General features: G+C 42.5%; 1 non-coding gene across 1 annotated transcript; it reads right to left on the bottom strand.

Moving 5' to 3' along the window:
* Positions 1 to 11,166: 11,166 nt before the first annotated feature.
* Positions 11,167 to 11,273, bottom strand: LOC136478659 (small nucleolar RNA R71). Its single transcript, XR_010764378.1, has one exon. It is a non-coding gene; the product is annotated as a small nucleolar RNA R71 (small nucleolar RNA).
* Positions 11,274 to 14,333: the final 3,060 nt, after the last annotated feature.

Below are 14,333 nucleotides of genomic sequence, written 5' to 3'. Positions count from 1 at the left end.
ACAATGGCTCTCAACACCATATACAATGCCATTGATTCCAAGTGTTTAAGCAAATAAGGATTGTGAGAGAGCTAATGAGGTGTGGAAGAGATTGAAGGAAACATATGAGGGCACACGGTGGTGAAGAGTGCCAAGTTGTATATTCTCAAGGATAAGTTGACAAGCTTCAAGATGAAGGAAGATGAGAGCATTCTGGAGATGTTCCATCGATTGCAAGTGATTGCCAATGATTTGAAGGCATTGAGAGAAAAGATCAATGATGATGATGTCTCTTATCGGTTCTTGATGTGCTTACCTCCAAGATTTGAGATGTTGAGATTACTTATCATAAGAGGCAATTGAAGGAGGTTACCCCTAACCAAGTACTAGGTGATGTCATGACACAAGAGACATACCATGTGGAAAGGGAAGGGGTTGACAAGGATGACAAGAAGGAAGACAAAGACAAGAAGAAGAAGAGTGTAGCATTCAAGGCTAGCTCATCATCCAAGAACAAGGGCAAGTCAAGAAAGAATCAAGTGATGATGAGGATCTTAGTGATATTGATGATGAGCCATGGCTCTATTTGTGCGCAAGATGGACAATTCATGAAGAAGAAGGGCTATGGTGTAAGAAAGAGAAGAGATCACACCAAAAGCAAAGAATATGAGAAGATGCTATTGCAAGAGCCCCGATCATGTTGTAGTGAATTGTCCCTACAATAGTGACAATGATGAGGATGAGAAGAAGAAGCACAAGAAGGACAAGAAGGAAAAGAAGGAGAAGAAGGAGAAGAGGATGCCTTCTAAAAGAAGAAGAAGGGTGGAGGATATATGGTCACTTGGGATAGTGATGGCTCTTCGGATAGTGATGACTCTAGTGATGATGGCAAGAAATCTATCAAGAAAGCACTAGCAAGCATTGCCATCAACAACAAGCCCTCCATCTTCGACACTCCATCGACATGCCTCATGGCAAAGCCTACCAAGGTAAAATATGATGTGAGTGATGATAATGAATATGAAAGTGATGCTTATAGGAGTGATGATTATGATGAGGAGTACACCAAGGAGGAGGTCATGGAGATGTGTGAGCAAGTGCACACTTGCTTGAGATGAGAAGAAAGGAGTGCAAAGAATTGAACAAGAAAGTCAAATTTCTTGAGCAATTTATTGATGAGCTAAAAGCCACTAATGAGAGGCAATTAGAAGCCCATGAGAAGCTTGGCAAAGCTCACTCTAAGCTTGAAAAGGCTCACTCTTCTCTCATTGAGTAAATCAAGGAGGAAGCCAAGAAGGAGCAAGTGATTGTGTCTTGTAATGTGGGACTAACATGTGATATTATTGATGAATCTTTTATAAGCCCATTGTTGTTGCTCCCACTAACCCTTCTTATAGCACTTCTACTTCTACTTCACCTTTGAGTGATGGTTTCACTTGTGATGCCTCACTAATGGTGGAAAATGAGACCCTCAAGAAAGAGGTGAATGAGCTCACTCGTGCCTTAGGCAATGCCTATGGTGGAGATGCTCGCTTGCTAAAGTGCTTGGGTAGCCAAAGGTTTTCTCTCAATAAAGAGGGATTAGGCTATACCTCTAAGAAAGGCAAGGCGCCCTTTGTCACTCCCAAAGCTAGCTTTGTGAAGGACAATGGTCGATTTTGCAATAGATGCAAGCAAGTTGGGCATATAGAGCAATATTGCAAGATTAACAAGAATAAGCTACCTAATGTATCCTCAATTAAATTTGATTCTTGTTACATGCTTGTTAAGGGTGTTAATGGTGTGAAGGCTAAGTTCATTGGTACACAAATTGTGGGTCCAAAGAAGAAGGCCATTTGGGTACCAAAGACCTTGGTAACTAACCTTCAAGGACCTAAACAAGTTTAGGTACCTAAAAAGAATTGATCTTCTTTTGTAGGTCAATTATAAAGCCAAAGGAAGGCATTGGGTGCTTGATAGTAGGATGCACACAACACATGACTGGTGATCTAAGAATGTTCAATTCAATCAATGAAAATAAAAGCAATGTGATTGATAGTATCACATTTGGTGACAATGACAAAGGCAAGGTCAAAGGGCTTGGTAAGATTGTCAATATCAATGACTTGAGCATTTCCAATGTGCTGCTAGTAGAGAGCTTAAACTTCAACCTATTATCGGTAGCTCAATTGTGTGATCTTGGTTTTAAGTGCATATTTGGTGTGGATGATGTAGAGATCATAAGTGTAGATGTCTTTAACTTGATATTCAAAGGATTTAGATATGAGAATCTATACTTGGTTGATTTCAATGCTAGAGAATCTCAATTGTCAACATGTTTGCTCACTAAGTCTAGCTTAGGTTGGTTATAGCATAGAAGGCTTAGTCATGTTGGAATGAAACAATTCAACAAGTTGATCAAGCATAACTTAGTTAGAGGCTTGAAAGATGTCACATTTGAGAAGGATAAGCTATGTAGTGCATGTCAAGCCGAAAAGCAAGTTGGTAACACACATCCTAAGAAGAGCATGATGAGCACATCTAAGGCATTTGAGTTGATGCACATAGACTTGTTTGGACCAACCACATACACTAGCATTGGTAGAAACAAATATGGATTTATGATTGTGGATGATTTTACTAGATACACATGAGTGTTCTTTCTTGTTGACAAGAGTGATGAGTTTGCAACCTTCAAGACATTCATCAAGAGAATTCATAATGAGTTTGAAACAACCATCATGAAAGTGAGAAGTGACAATGGATGTGAGTTCAAGAACACAAGAGTGAATGATTTGTGTGATGAGTTTGGAATTAGGCATCAATTTTCGGCTAAGTATACTCCACAATCAAATAGCCTTGTTGAAAGAAAGAATAGAACCTTGATTGATATGGCAAGATCAATGTTGAGTGAGTACAATGTGAGTCATTCATTTTAGGCCAAAGCAATCAACATGGCTTGCTATTATAGCAATCGACTCTATTGTCACCCCATGATGGAGAAGACACCTTATGAGCTATTGAATGGAAGAAAGCTCAACATAGCATACTTTTGGGTTTTTGGTTGTAAATGCTACATATTGAAGAAAGGCACTAGATTGAGCAAGTTTGAAAAAAATGTGATGAAGGTTTCTTGCTTGGTTACTCCACCACTAGCAAGGCATATAGAGTTTGGAATTTGGCTAGTAGTACTCTTGAGGAGGTTCATGATGTGGAATTTGATGAAACAAATGGTTCCCAAGAGGAAGATGAGAATCTAGATGATGTGAGAGGCACTCAATTAGTCAATGCAATAAGAACATGGACATTGGTGATATAATACCTAGAGAGGTGATTGATGTTGAAGATGACAAGAATCAAGTGCTCTCTAACTCAAATGTACAAGCTAGTGGTTCTCAAGATTAAAGTCAAGCAAATGCTAGTGTTGACAGTGCAAGATCAGCAACAAGTGGTTAGTTCATCATCTCAACCAAATGATCAATCAAATGCAAGTGCTCCAACCAACCAATGTTGCAAGAGATCATCCTTTGGACTCTATAATTGGTGATATTTCTAGAGGTGTACAAACAAGATCTAAATTGGCATCATTTTCTGAACATTTCTCATTTGTGTCATCCATTAAACCTAAGAAGATAGATGAAGCTGAAGGATGTTGATTGGGTCAGTGCTATGCATGAAGAGCTAAACAACTTCACAAGAAATCAAGTATAGGAGTTAGTTGAGAGGCCTATGGATCATAATGTAATTGGAACCAAATGGGTCTTTAGAAACAAGCAAGATCAAGATGGGATAGTAGTAAGGAACAAAGCAAGATTGGTAGCACAAGGCTATACACAAATTGAAGGTCTTGACTTTGGAGAAACATATGCCTGGTTGCTAGATTGGAAGCAATTAGAATCTTACTAGCCTATGCTTGTGCCCACAACATCAAGTTATACCAAATGGATGTGAAGAGTGCATTTTCTCAATAGGTACATCAATGAGCTTGTTTATGTTGAGCAACCTCCTGGTTTTGAAGATGAAAAGAAACCCAACCATGTTTACAAGTTGAGAAAGGCTTTGTATGGATTGAAACAAGCACCAAGAGCATGGTATGAGACATTGAGGGATTTCATACTCTCTAAGGAATTCAAGATGGGAAAGGTTGACACCACTCTCTTCACCAAGAAGCTTGGAAATGACTTGTTTATATTGCAAATCTATGTTGATGATATCATATTTGGATCAACCTAATCAAGATTTTTGTGAGGAGTTTGGCAAGATGATGGCAGGTGAGTTTGAGATGTCCATGATTGGAGAGCTTAGTTACTTTCTTGGTCTTTCAAATCAAGCAATTGAAGAATGGCACATTTGTGAGTCAAGGCAAGTACATCAAAGACATGCTCAAGAAGTTTAGAATGGATGATGCTAAAGCTATTAGTACACCAATGGGGATAAATGGAAGCTTGGATAGTGATGTTAGTGGCAACATGGTGGATCAAAATATGTATCGGTCTATGATTCGAAGCCTACTCTATGTGACCGCATCAAGGTTGGATGCCATGTTTAGTGTATGCATGTGTGCAAGATTTCAAGCCTCACCAATGGAAAGTCATTTGAAGGCAACAAAAAGAATATTGAGGTACTTGAAGCATACACAAAATGTTGGTTTGTGGTATCCCAAAGGAGCAAAGTTTGAGCTAGTTGGTTACTCCTGACTTGGACTATGCAGGGATGCAAGGTTGAAAGGAAGAGCACATCAGGGTACATGTCAATTGTTGGGAAGATCACTTATTTCATGGTCATCAAAGAAACAAAATAGTGTTGCATTATCAACCGCCGAAGCCAAATACATATCCACTAGTAGTAGTTGTGCTCAATTACTTTGGATGAAGGCTACTTTGAGTGACTTTAGAATCAAGTTCAAGAAAGTGACATTGCTATGTGACAATTAAAGTGCAATCAAGTTAACAAACAACCTGGTTCAACATGCAAGAACAAAGTGCATTGATGTCCATCATCACTTCATAAGAGATCATCAACAAAAAGGGGACATTTGCATTGAGAGTGTAGGCACCGAAGATCAACTTGCCGATATCTTCACCAAGCCACTTGATGAGAAGAGGTTTTGCAAGTTAAGGAATGAATTGAACATACTTGACTTCTCCAATATGTGTTGATGCACCCCCATTATATGACATGCCTCTCCTTCGAGCAAAGCAAGGTAAAGTTGATTGACATGTCATCCATCCATTGCTAAGGACTTGTTTAGTGCATCTAGTCATTCCTATCATTTCCTAGGCTCATTCATGAAAATCAAATGAATTTGGTGCTTGTATGGTACCACTATTGCTTATATGCTTGAAATGATCTAGTGGTAACATATGACAAGTTTGTGGGCTTGTAAACCTAGTGTTTGATAAGAAAATAAGATATAAGTGTTTAACTCAACATGGTACAAGATAACCCTTATTTGGAGGTGTGAAGAAGCTTGTCCTTGGATCAAACCGAGTTAAATATCTTTTGTGAGTGATCTAGATTGAACCAAATTGAGAAAATGATCCTCATTTCACATGGTTTCACCCTAACCTATCTAAAATTTGAGCTCGCTTTTTATGCTAATTATTGACAAAGGGGGAGAGAAATTCACAAATATAGTAAGATAGGGGAGCAAACAAATGAAATGACATTGTAAGGGGATCAATAAAAATTACACAAGTAGGGGGAGCAAGCTCATAAACTTGTATGTTGCATTTGAATGTGCATTTCATATTTTTGCTTACATGGCACAAGTTTTAAATTTCAATATCCATGCTTGTGTGGTGTATGCTAGTTGTAGGTTTGAATGATGAAATGAAAACTAGCATGCATAGGTTAAGTAACTAGACTCATGCTCACATTATGATAACTAGACCCTCACTTCTAGTGTTGATCTCATGGGGTATTTTAGTTTTTGTGTATGTCTAGTTACTAATGGTGCTAAGGATGGTATATTGGTACACTCCGAATTGGTATCACGCTTCAAAGGTCCATCTCTTATACCTTAGCATTATTTGGTAGAAATTGTCTCCTATATTTCCTATCTAAGCATATGTGCAAGCTACAATCCAAACTCTTAGCACATATGTAGGGGGAGCAATTGCTACCATTTGGAGTTCATGAAACTTGTTCATATTCTTTTACACATGGTAAATATGCTTGGGCAAGTAACATGGATTCAATTAAACTTCAATTCATATCTTTGTGAAAGGGTTGTCATCAATTACCAAAATGGGAGAGATTGAAAGCTCTAGTTTGGTTTTGGTAAATTGATGAAACCTTAAGTGTTAACCTAGTTTATCAAAGTCATTATGAGATAGGTGACACATTCCAAGTGGTGAAGCAAATGAAGATCATGACATGATGATGATGGTGATGGCATGGTGATGATCATATGCTTGGACTTAGAAAAGAGGAAAGAAAAACAAAAAGCTCAAGGCAAAGGTGAAGTTGATAGGAGCTTTTTGGTTTAGTGATCGAGACACTTAGAGAGTGTTATCACATTTAGGATCGATAGCTATACTATTAAGAGGGGTGAAACTCATATCAAAATGCGGTTATCAAAGTGCCACTAGATGCTCTAACTCATTGCATATGCATTTAGGATCTAGTGGAGTGCTAACACCCTTGAAAATGTTTATGAAAATATGCTAACACACATGCACAAAGGTGATACACATTGTATTTAGCACTTGGGAGCAAGGGTAAGAAACTTCACCAGCGGAGTGTCCGCCTATAATAGATTTCCAACGGGCTAGCCTGGCCTGACACGGCATGGGCCCATGCCAGGCATGGCCCGATGGGGTTTGGGTGGGCACGACACGTCGTGCTTCCCAGGGCCATGCCGAGGCAGGCACCGTGCCTGACCTATGGCCTAGGCATAGCCTACTGGCCAATTTTTGGGCCGGGCTGGCCCGATAAGCATGGCCTATTAGGGAGGCTGGGCTAGCCCAAGGCTCGCTTTAGCAGACGATGATGACGTTGAGGTCGAGGGGCCATAGGCCACGTCGATGGCATCAGAGAGAGGAAAGGGAAGAATAGGAGGGGTAGTAGGGGGCGATGGGTAGCACAAGGCGTGGTGTGGTGGGCGATGCTGGCATGCTCAGCCTAGCCTTGAGGTAGATCCATAGCATCAACCATCGGAGGAGGTAACGGGACGCCAGATTCGGTCTCCCAAAGCTGGCTGCCGTGCTCGATGCTGATGGTGGTGCATGGAGGAGGCCATAGAGATGATAGAGAGGTAGGGAAAACAAGGCAGGCAGGCAGCTACTTGAGCTAGATCTAGCGGCCTCATAAGCCATGGCAGCACACCCGAGGAGTGGAGCATGGGGTTAGTGCACTCGCTCCCAAGGCACGACCGTGAGGAGGGAAGGAGTTGGCGGTGCCACCTGCTAGCGAGTGGAGGATGGGGGAGCAAAGTCATGGGGGAGGGTAGAGTGTGGCACTGCTGGCATAGAGGAGTTAGTGCGGCATAGCCATGTGGGGAGGGGACTGTGTGAGGCGACGGGGAGGGGAAGGGGAAGGGAGTTAGGGTTTAGGGGTGGGAGCATGGGGCTACGCGAGGGAGGAGGCTGTGGCCTACGACAGATGAGTAGGCTGAGCCTACCACCAAGTCTCATGTTTAGGAGCAGGCTATGCCATGCTAGCCCATGTGCCTAGGGTAAGGCCCAGACATGGTCTGCTCCTCTAGGCCATGCCAGCCTAGGCTCGCTAGCCATCGGGCTAGGCCAGGCTTAGGTCAGGCCAAAACAGCAGGCTCCATGCCGAGCCTTCATGCACGTGGCTGCATGGCCAAGTATACTGCCCGTAGAGTGCCGATAGTCCGACGGTGCCACCGACGCCCTGTATAGAAAAGATAGGTTTTCATAGAGTGCACTGGATGCTGGCCTTAACTAGACCAGAGCGTCTTGTTAGTGGAACCAGTGAAGACGCTGGCATCGGTCTTCGACTAGACGCTGGGTCACTTCATGACCGGACACTGATAGGGTGCATCCGATCCTACTGAAGTGGCATCACACAGAGAAGAGGGTGACTAACCAGACATTGGGTGAGTCTGGTTAGGGGTAATTGGACATGTCTGATCAAGAAAAATTGTCTCTAGATGCTTATTAGAAGTGACCGAACGCTAGGTCCTGTGTCCGGTCATTATCAACCGGACGCATCTGGTCGCGAATGGAACCTTACTGGAAACGACTGGACGCTGAGGTCCTATGTCCAGTCACTTTAAAGTAGTGCGTCCAGTCACAACTTAAATGTACTGAATGACCATTGAGATCGAGTGATCAGCATTTGAAGTAGGTGCCACGTGGCATGCATAGCACGACCGGATGCTAGGGTCTAGCGTCCGGTTGATCTAACCGATGTGTCCGTTCACCTCTGATTTTTAGAGAACAAAGAGCCAATGGCTCTATTCATGGGGGCTCTCTATTTAAGCCCTATGGCCAGCTCAAGCTCACCCTCTTGGTCATTTGCATTGACATAGCAACCTTGTAAGCTTAGCCAAAGCCCTCCCACTCATCTCCATCATTGATTCATCATCTTTGTGAGATTGGGAGAGAATCCAAGTGCATTACTTGAGTGATTGCATCTAGAGGTACTTGGTATTCATGTTTCACTGCGGGATTCACTTGCTGCTCTTGGTGGTTGCCACCACCTAGATGGCTTGGTGCAGCTGAGGAGGATTAGGCACAAGTTGGTGATTGTTCGTGGCCATCTCCGGTGATTGAGGGGACCTTGTACCTTCCCCGACGGAGCACCGAAAGGTAACTCCTAGTGGATTGCTCATGTTATTGAGTTACCTCACTTGTGGGTAGGTTCTTATGGTGTCCAATTGTGTGGACGAGGTTCGTGCAACACCTCTTAGCCGCCGAACCACCAAGTGTTGGTCGACACAACTGGGGATGTAGTGTGTTGGCAAGCACTGTGAACCTCGGGAGAAAATTGGTTGTCTCTTACCCTTTAGGTTTTGTCCTAGTGATTGATTTAGTGTTCATCTTATGATTGGTTCACTCCTCTACATAGCGGTATAATCACCCTACTCACTCATCTATATTCTTGCAAACTAGTTGTAGCAAGCTCTTTAGTGTAGTTAGAATTGAGAGCTTGCTTTGTTGTTTTGAGTTCATCTAGTGGAGCTCTTTAGTGTAGCAAGTGTGAGAGCTCTTAGTGAGTAGTGACTTAGCAAATTGAGTGTCTAGTGATCATAGTAACTAGAATTGTTGGATAGGTGGCTTGCAACCATTGTAGAACTAGAGCAAGTTTGCATTTCACTATTTGTTATACTAATCAAATTGCTCTAGTTGGTTTGTAGATTTTTAAATAGTCTATTCACCCTCCTCTAGCCATATTAGGACCTTTCAGCCGTGGGCCATAGGGCCACTGTCACCCGATGCCATCTACCCTCGACCGACGGTCCCCACTCTCATGCCATGTCACTGATCCGCAGGATAGCCTCCATACTATTTCTCCACCCTTGATTCAAGTCGGTTTGATCCAAGGGATGAGGTGGAGCTGCCACAGATCCTTGGGCCCGCTGTCATCCACTTAGAGGGGCCAAATCGACCTCCAAACCACCTTACTAGCTGAAGAACCAACTTACCTACCATGCAACCACCATCCAGGAGCTCCTCATCACCGTTGGATGGCAAGGCGGTGCAGGGGACGGTCGACCGATGCCCCTACCTCTCCACCACCTCTCCTTCACCTACAAGTACCCCCATGCCCTCTACACACTATAAAAGGGGCTGTGGTGCTCGGTGGAGATCATCACTCAAGCATTCAAAGCATTCCAAGCTCTCTAGAAGCTCTCCTAGAGTGGTAGCTTTAGAAGTAGTAGCTAGCTAGTAGTGATAGAGTAGAGCGGAGCTTACCTCGGAGTCTAGAAGAGTCTTCTGGTCTGGTATAGCTCCTTTGTAATCTTTCTTTTAGCATTTACTTTAGTTAGTACTTTACTTTGTCAAGTACTTTATTCTGTAATATAGCTTTGCTTAGTTCAAGTTCTGTCTTGCTCTTTTGTTTATCATTAGTGAGCTTAGGTGCTTGTTCTCTGGCATTAGCATCGTAGTTATCTTAGTGTTTAGTCTGCTCATCATTAGTACTTGTTCTACCATCTGGTTAGGGTGTTTCAATCTTATTTCACCAGAGCTCGGATCGAAACAACTGAGTTTATAGATTAAGCATGGTGCTTAGGCTATATCTTGCCTGTAGATATGGCTAGATCCTCAGATAAATTGTGGTAGTTGGCAGGTGGTGATAGCCCTATCCTTTCTCTATATTCCACCACTGTTGGGTCTAGTTATTAAAACATAGGGCTCAGTTGTGCTTTATGCCTAATCGAATTCAGGGCAAATACGTCGCTTGTACTAAGGACATTCTTACTATCATTAATTTACCTTTGTGCTTAAGATCACTAGCTCTATCTCTTACACTTAGCTACACTACACTTCTAGCTACCACCATTTGTGTGATCAACCCTTTTATCTTTTATTTTCCATCATCCATCAACCCTATGTTGCTAAACCCACCTACCTAGCCTACCGAACAATAGTTCCCAAACATGCCCATTCACCTTCCTTTGGGAAAATATAAATTCAACACTTGGTTCTCACCAAGCGAAGTGCTACATGATAGTTCTGTGCACTTGCAAAATCTCTTTTCCTATATACACACATACGAACCATCAATAAGCATTTCTAGCACCACTGCCAGGAGAAGGCAACTGGTGTGTGTTACCAATCTGTCGCTAGGTTCTACTAGCTAGGTTTTTAGCTTCTGTTCTTTTTCTTTTACATTCTTTTAGTTACCTTTCGTCTTCCTAGCACGGTTGTGGCCAACAGGACCATCCATGAGTTTTCTGCCCCTTCGACTGCTAACATAGCCATAGGTCCCGACATCATCAATGTGGACACTCACTTCAAGCTTAAGCTCGCATTGATCACGATGGTGCAAGCTAGTCCTTTTTGTGGTAAAGCCCATGAGGATGCTAATGCGCATCTCTAACACTTTTTCGAGATTTGTAGCACCTTTACCATTAAGGGAGTGACACAGGAGGCCATAGATCTTTGTCTCTTCTATTTCTCTTTGTTGGGAAAAGCGAAACAATGGTTCTATTCAAACCGCAATGCTATAGATACATGGGACAAGTGTTCTAATGCTTTTCTAGTTAAGTTCTTCCTGATGGGTAAGACCAATGCTCTTCGCAAAAAAATCTCTAGCTTTCAACAACAAGCTGATGAGTTGATTCCTGAAGCCTAGGAACGAATGCAAGAGTATGTCGCCGCATGCCCACACCATGGTATCACTACTACACTTAGACCTTTTACAACCACATCATAACCCCCATCGTAGCCGTATGTTGGCCTCAGCAGTAAGCTATCGACAGTGATGGTCATAGCCCACACCATTGCTATCTGAGACCATCTGCGGTGTACACTCACACCGACATATTAGCTTATGATCCGTCCATGATAAGGTCCTTACTTCTATCGCATTAGAGCATGACCGTCTATGTGGGTATACATTAACATCACCACATTGGCAAATGATCCACCTATGGTGGAGTCTATCATCACTATTATGTGGGCACATCAACTGCTTGTGTAGTGGTCATGACACTATCACCTTGTACTTTGACCCGACTATCTACGATGTAGGTTCGCTATCGCTTCGACCGCCAAGGCATCTATAGAGGTAAACATCACCATTGCTTCAGCGTATGAACCGTCAGTACAAAGGTCATGGTCACCTTCGCCTTGCACCATGATCCACCTTTGATGATCATTTAGTCGGTGTTGGGTTACTAAACGAATTCAGTGGTGATACACTTGTATCCCTGCCACATAATATGTATAGCGACGGTGTTGGACGTTTGCACCACCAATGGCTGGGGGTGATAACAAAACAATAAATGGCCTTTAATAGCTTACTGAACACAAAGCATACAGATATAATCATTGCATCCATAAACCATGTTCTTACAATAACATTGGACGCTTACCATAATATCTTTCTCAACTGATGTCCTAACACAAGCCTTACATAGATTGCAACCTAAAGGTACTGATCTCTACAGACTTACATAAACCGTAGCTGTGCTCCTCCTATGTGGCACTCCTGCTTGCTAGGCAAAAATGAATATAATTAGTGCATCCTTTGGATTGGTAGCCAATGCACCATGGAACCCCTCTTCGTCCTCCCTTAGCCAATGCAGGAAAATTGTTCAAAAGCACTTAGACTCAACCTGCACAAAGCAATAGAATTAATGATATTGAACACACCATTCCTTTAGTTACCAAGCCCAAATTGGCCTATATATAGAATCAAAACAACAACCTACTTGAACAAACAAAGTGCAACAAATGCACCTTTACTGCTCTGCTAATGACTGCATGAATAAGGAAATATAAGGAAGATAGTGAGGTCCGTTGATACATAGACTCTAGGTAGGTTTAGGACAGTGGATGACCCGTGTAGGGAGGACATGAACTTTTCTGTGGTTCATGTCATATGCAAGCAGTGTTTTGTCCTCCCCAACAAGGAAAATCAAATTCCATTCAAGGTGAACTACAATCACTTTGTACTTTGCATCATAAACCTCGTAACCAAATTTAGTATTGTTTTGTCCAAATATCTCTAGCGTGGTCACCGTATGCTTCAATGTCCATCTATTACTACCATAGTCTTTAAGGATCTAGATTGAAAGCTGAGTCATAGTGTAAATATCAGCAGTACATAAACACAACTAACCCTAGGGCTTCGTGGATGGAGATTGCATCACCATGTGGCTTTTGTATTTTCATCCATGTCTTTCTATCCATATCAACAACAACGATCTAGGAGAACTCGAGCCAGTGCATAAAACCATTAAGAAACACACTTCTCGCATATGTGGATACTATAATATCGTCGCCCCATTCGGACTCTTTAAAGATCCAAGCTGCACTCTTAGATGAGTAGATGCACTACTAGAAATATCTGCTTCTATAACAAAAAATCTTAATGATGAATCCAAAATTGTCATAAAAATGCTTTTTATGATGATTTTTTTTGGTTTCATCATAGATCATCGTTGACAATCCTCGAACCCCCTTATCTATGATGAAATCGAATATTGTCACAAAAAATCATAGAATAGCATATGGTTTCATGATAGATTACTTGCATGACTATTCCTATTCATATGTGACGATCTTATTTAGAACTATGACGATCAGGGCTTCATCATTAAACTAATTACACTATCTGTGATGAACAATATACAATCCAGTAACGAACGACACTTTGTCATAAATCTCCACATGGTCCTTTCTCCATCTGACGTGTATATGTGGGACCTACAGTTACTCTTCCATGACATTATCAATTCATTATAAAAGTCTCCGTTCAGGTCCTTTCTCCATCTGACATGTACCTATGGGACCCTTCTCCATCCGACCTATGGGACCCCTATGGGACCCGATGGCTTGCATATCACGTGTACCTATGGGACCTTTCTCCATCTCCATCCAACCTATGGGACTTGATGGCTTGCGTGTCACTTATGGACCCTTCTCCATCCAACCTTTGGCTTGTATGAGTCCATGGAGACACTGTGAGGAGGAACCCTAGGAGCAAGAAGTTGACTCACCAGCACCTGCACCTACGCCTGAGCCATTCCAGGAAGAGCCCGAAGAAGAACCCAAAGAAGTGGAGATCATTGTATTATCTGATGATGATGATGATGAGGACACCATTCAAGAAGATCAACCTACCCCTACCATGGGATGGACTACAAAGATCTAGTACAAGCCAGGGTGTGAATCCTCTGTTTTGCACCACCGACTTAAGGGAATTCTTCAGACCTACTACGCTAATTGGGACGCAACTGTGGAGTATGTCTGCAAAGAACATAAACACCCTCTAGAGGACACTTATTGGAGGACTAGGGCATACATCTCTATCAGGGGTGAAGAGAAGGAAGCATATCAGCTAGACTGCAAGCTATTCGCATCATGCTCATCGTGCCACCATGGAAGATGGCATAGAAGATGCAGCCGCTGAAGCCTGCATGGGTCTCCATGGCCACCGTTTTGAGGATATGAAGGAGGACCAATATCGATTCCTCCCTCACCAACACCCTAAATTGGAGTGGGCAATGATGGACCCTCAGGGCATAGATCCAACTACTCAAGTGATGGTACACTTTGGCTGTGAGTTAGTAGGGAAGGTTCGGCGACTAGAAGATCAGTTAAAGGCACAACAGGAGACTCTTAAGAGGTACCAACAAGTGATAGATGACCAAAGGGAGTGCCTTAGCCTGCCAAGGATTTATGAGAAGCTTCCCCATAAACCTCGCCTATAGGTGTTGGAGTTCCTTTCTA

The sequence above is a fragment of the Miscanthus floridulus genome, chromosome 8, assembly GCF_019320115.1.
Source record: "Miscanthus floridulus cultivar M001 chromosome 8, ASM1932011v1, whole genome shotgun sequence".
Classification (NCBI taxonomy): domain Eukaryota; kingdom Viridiplantae; phylum Streptophyta; class Magnoliopsida; order Poales; family Poaceae; genus Miscanthus; species Miscanthus floridulus.
This window is presented reverse-complemented; position numbering and strand designations above follow the sequence as displayed.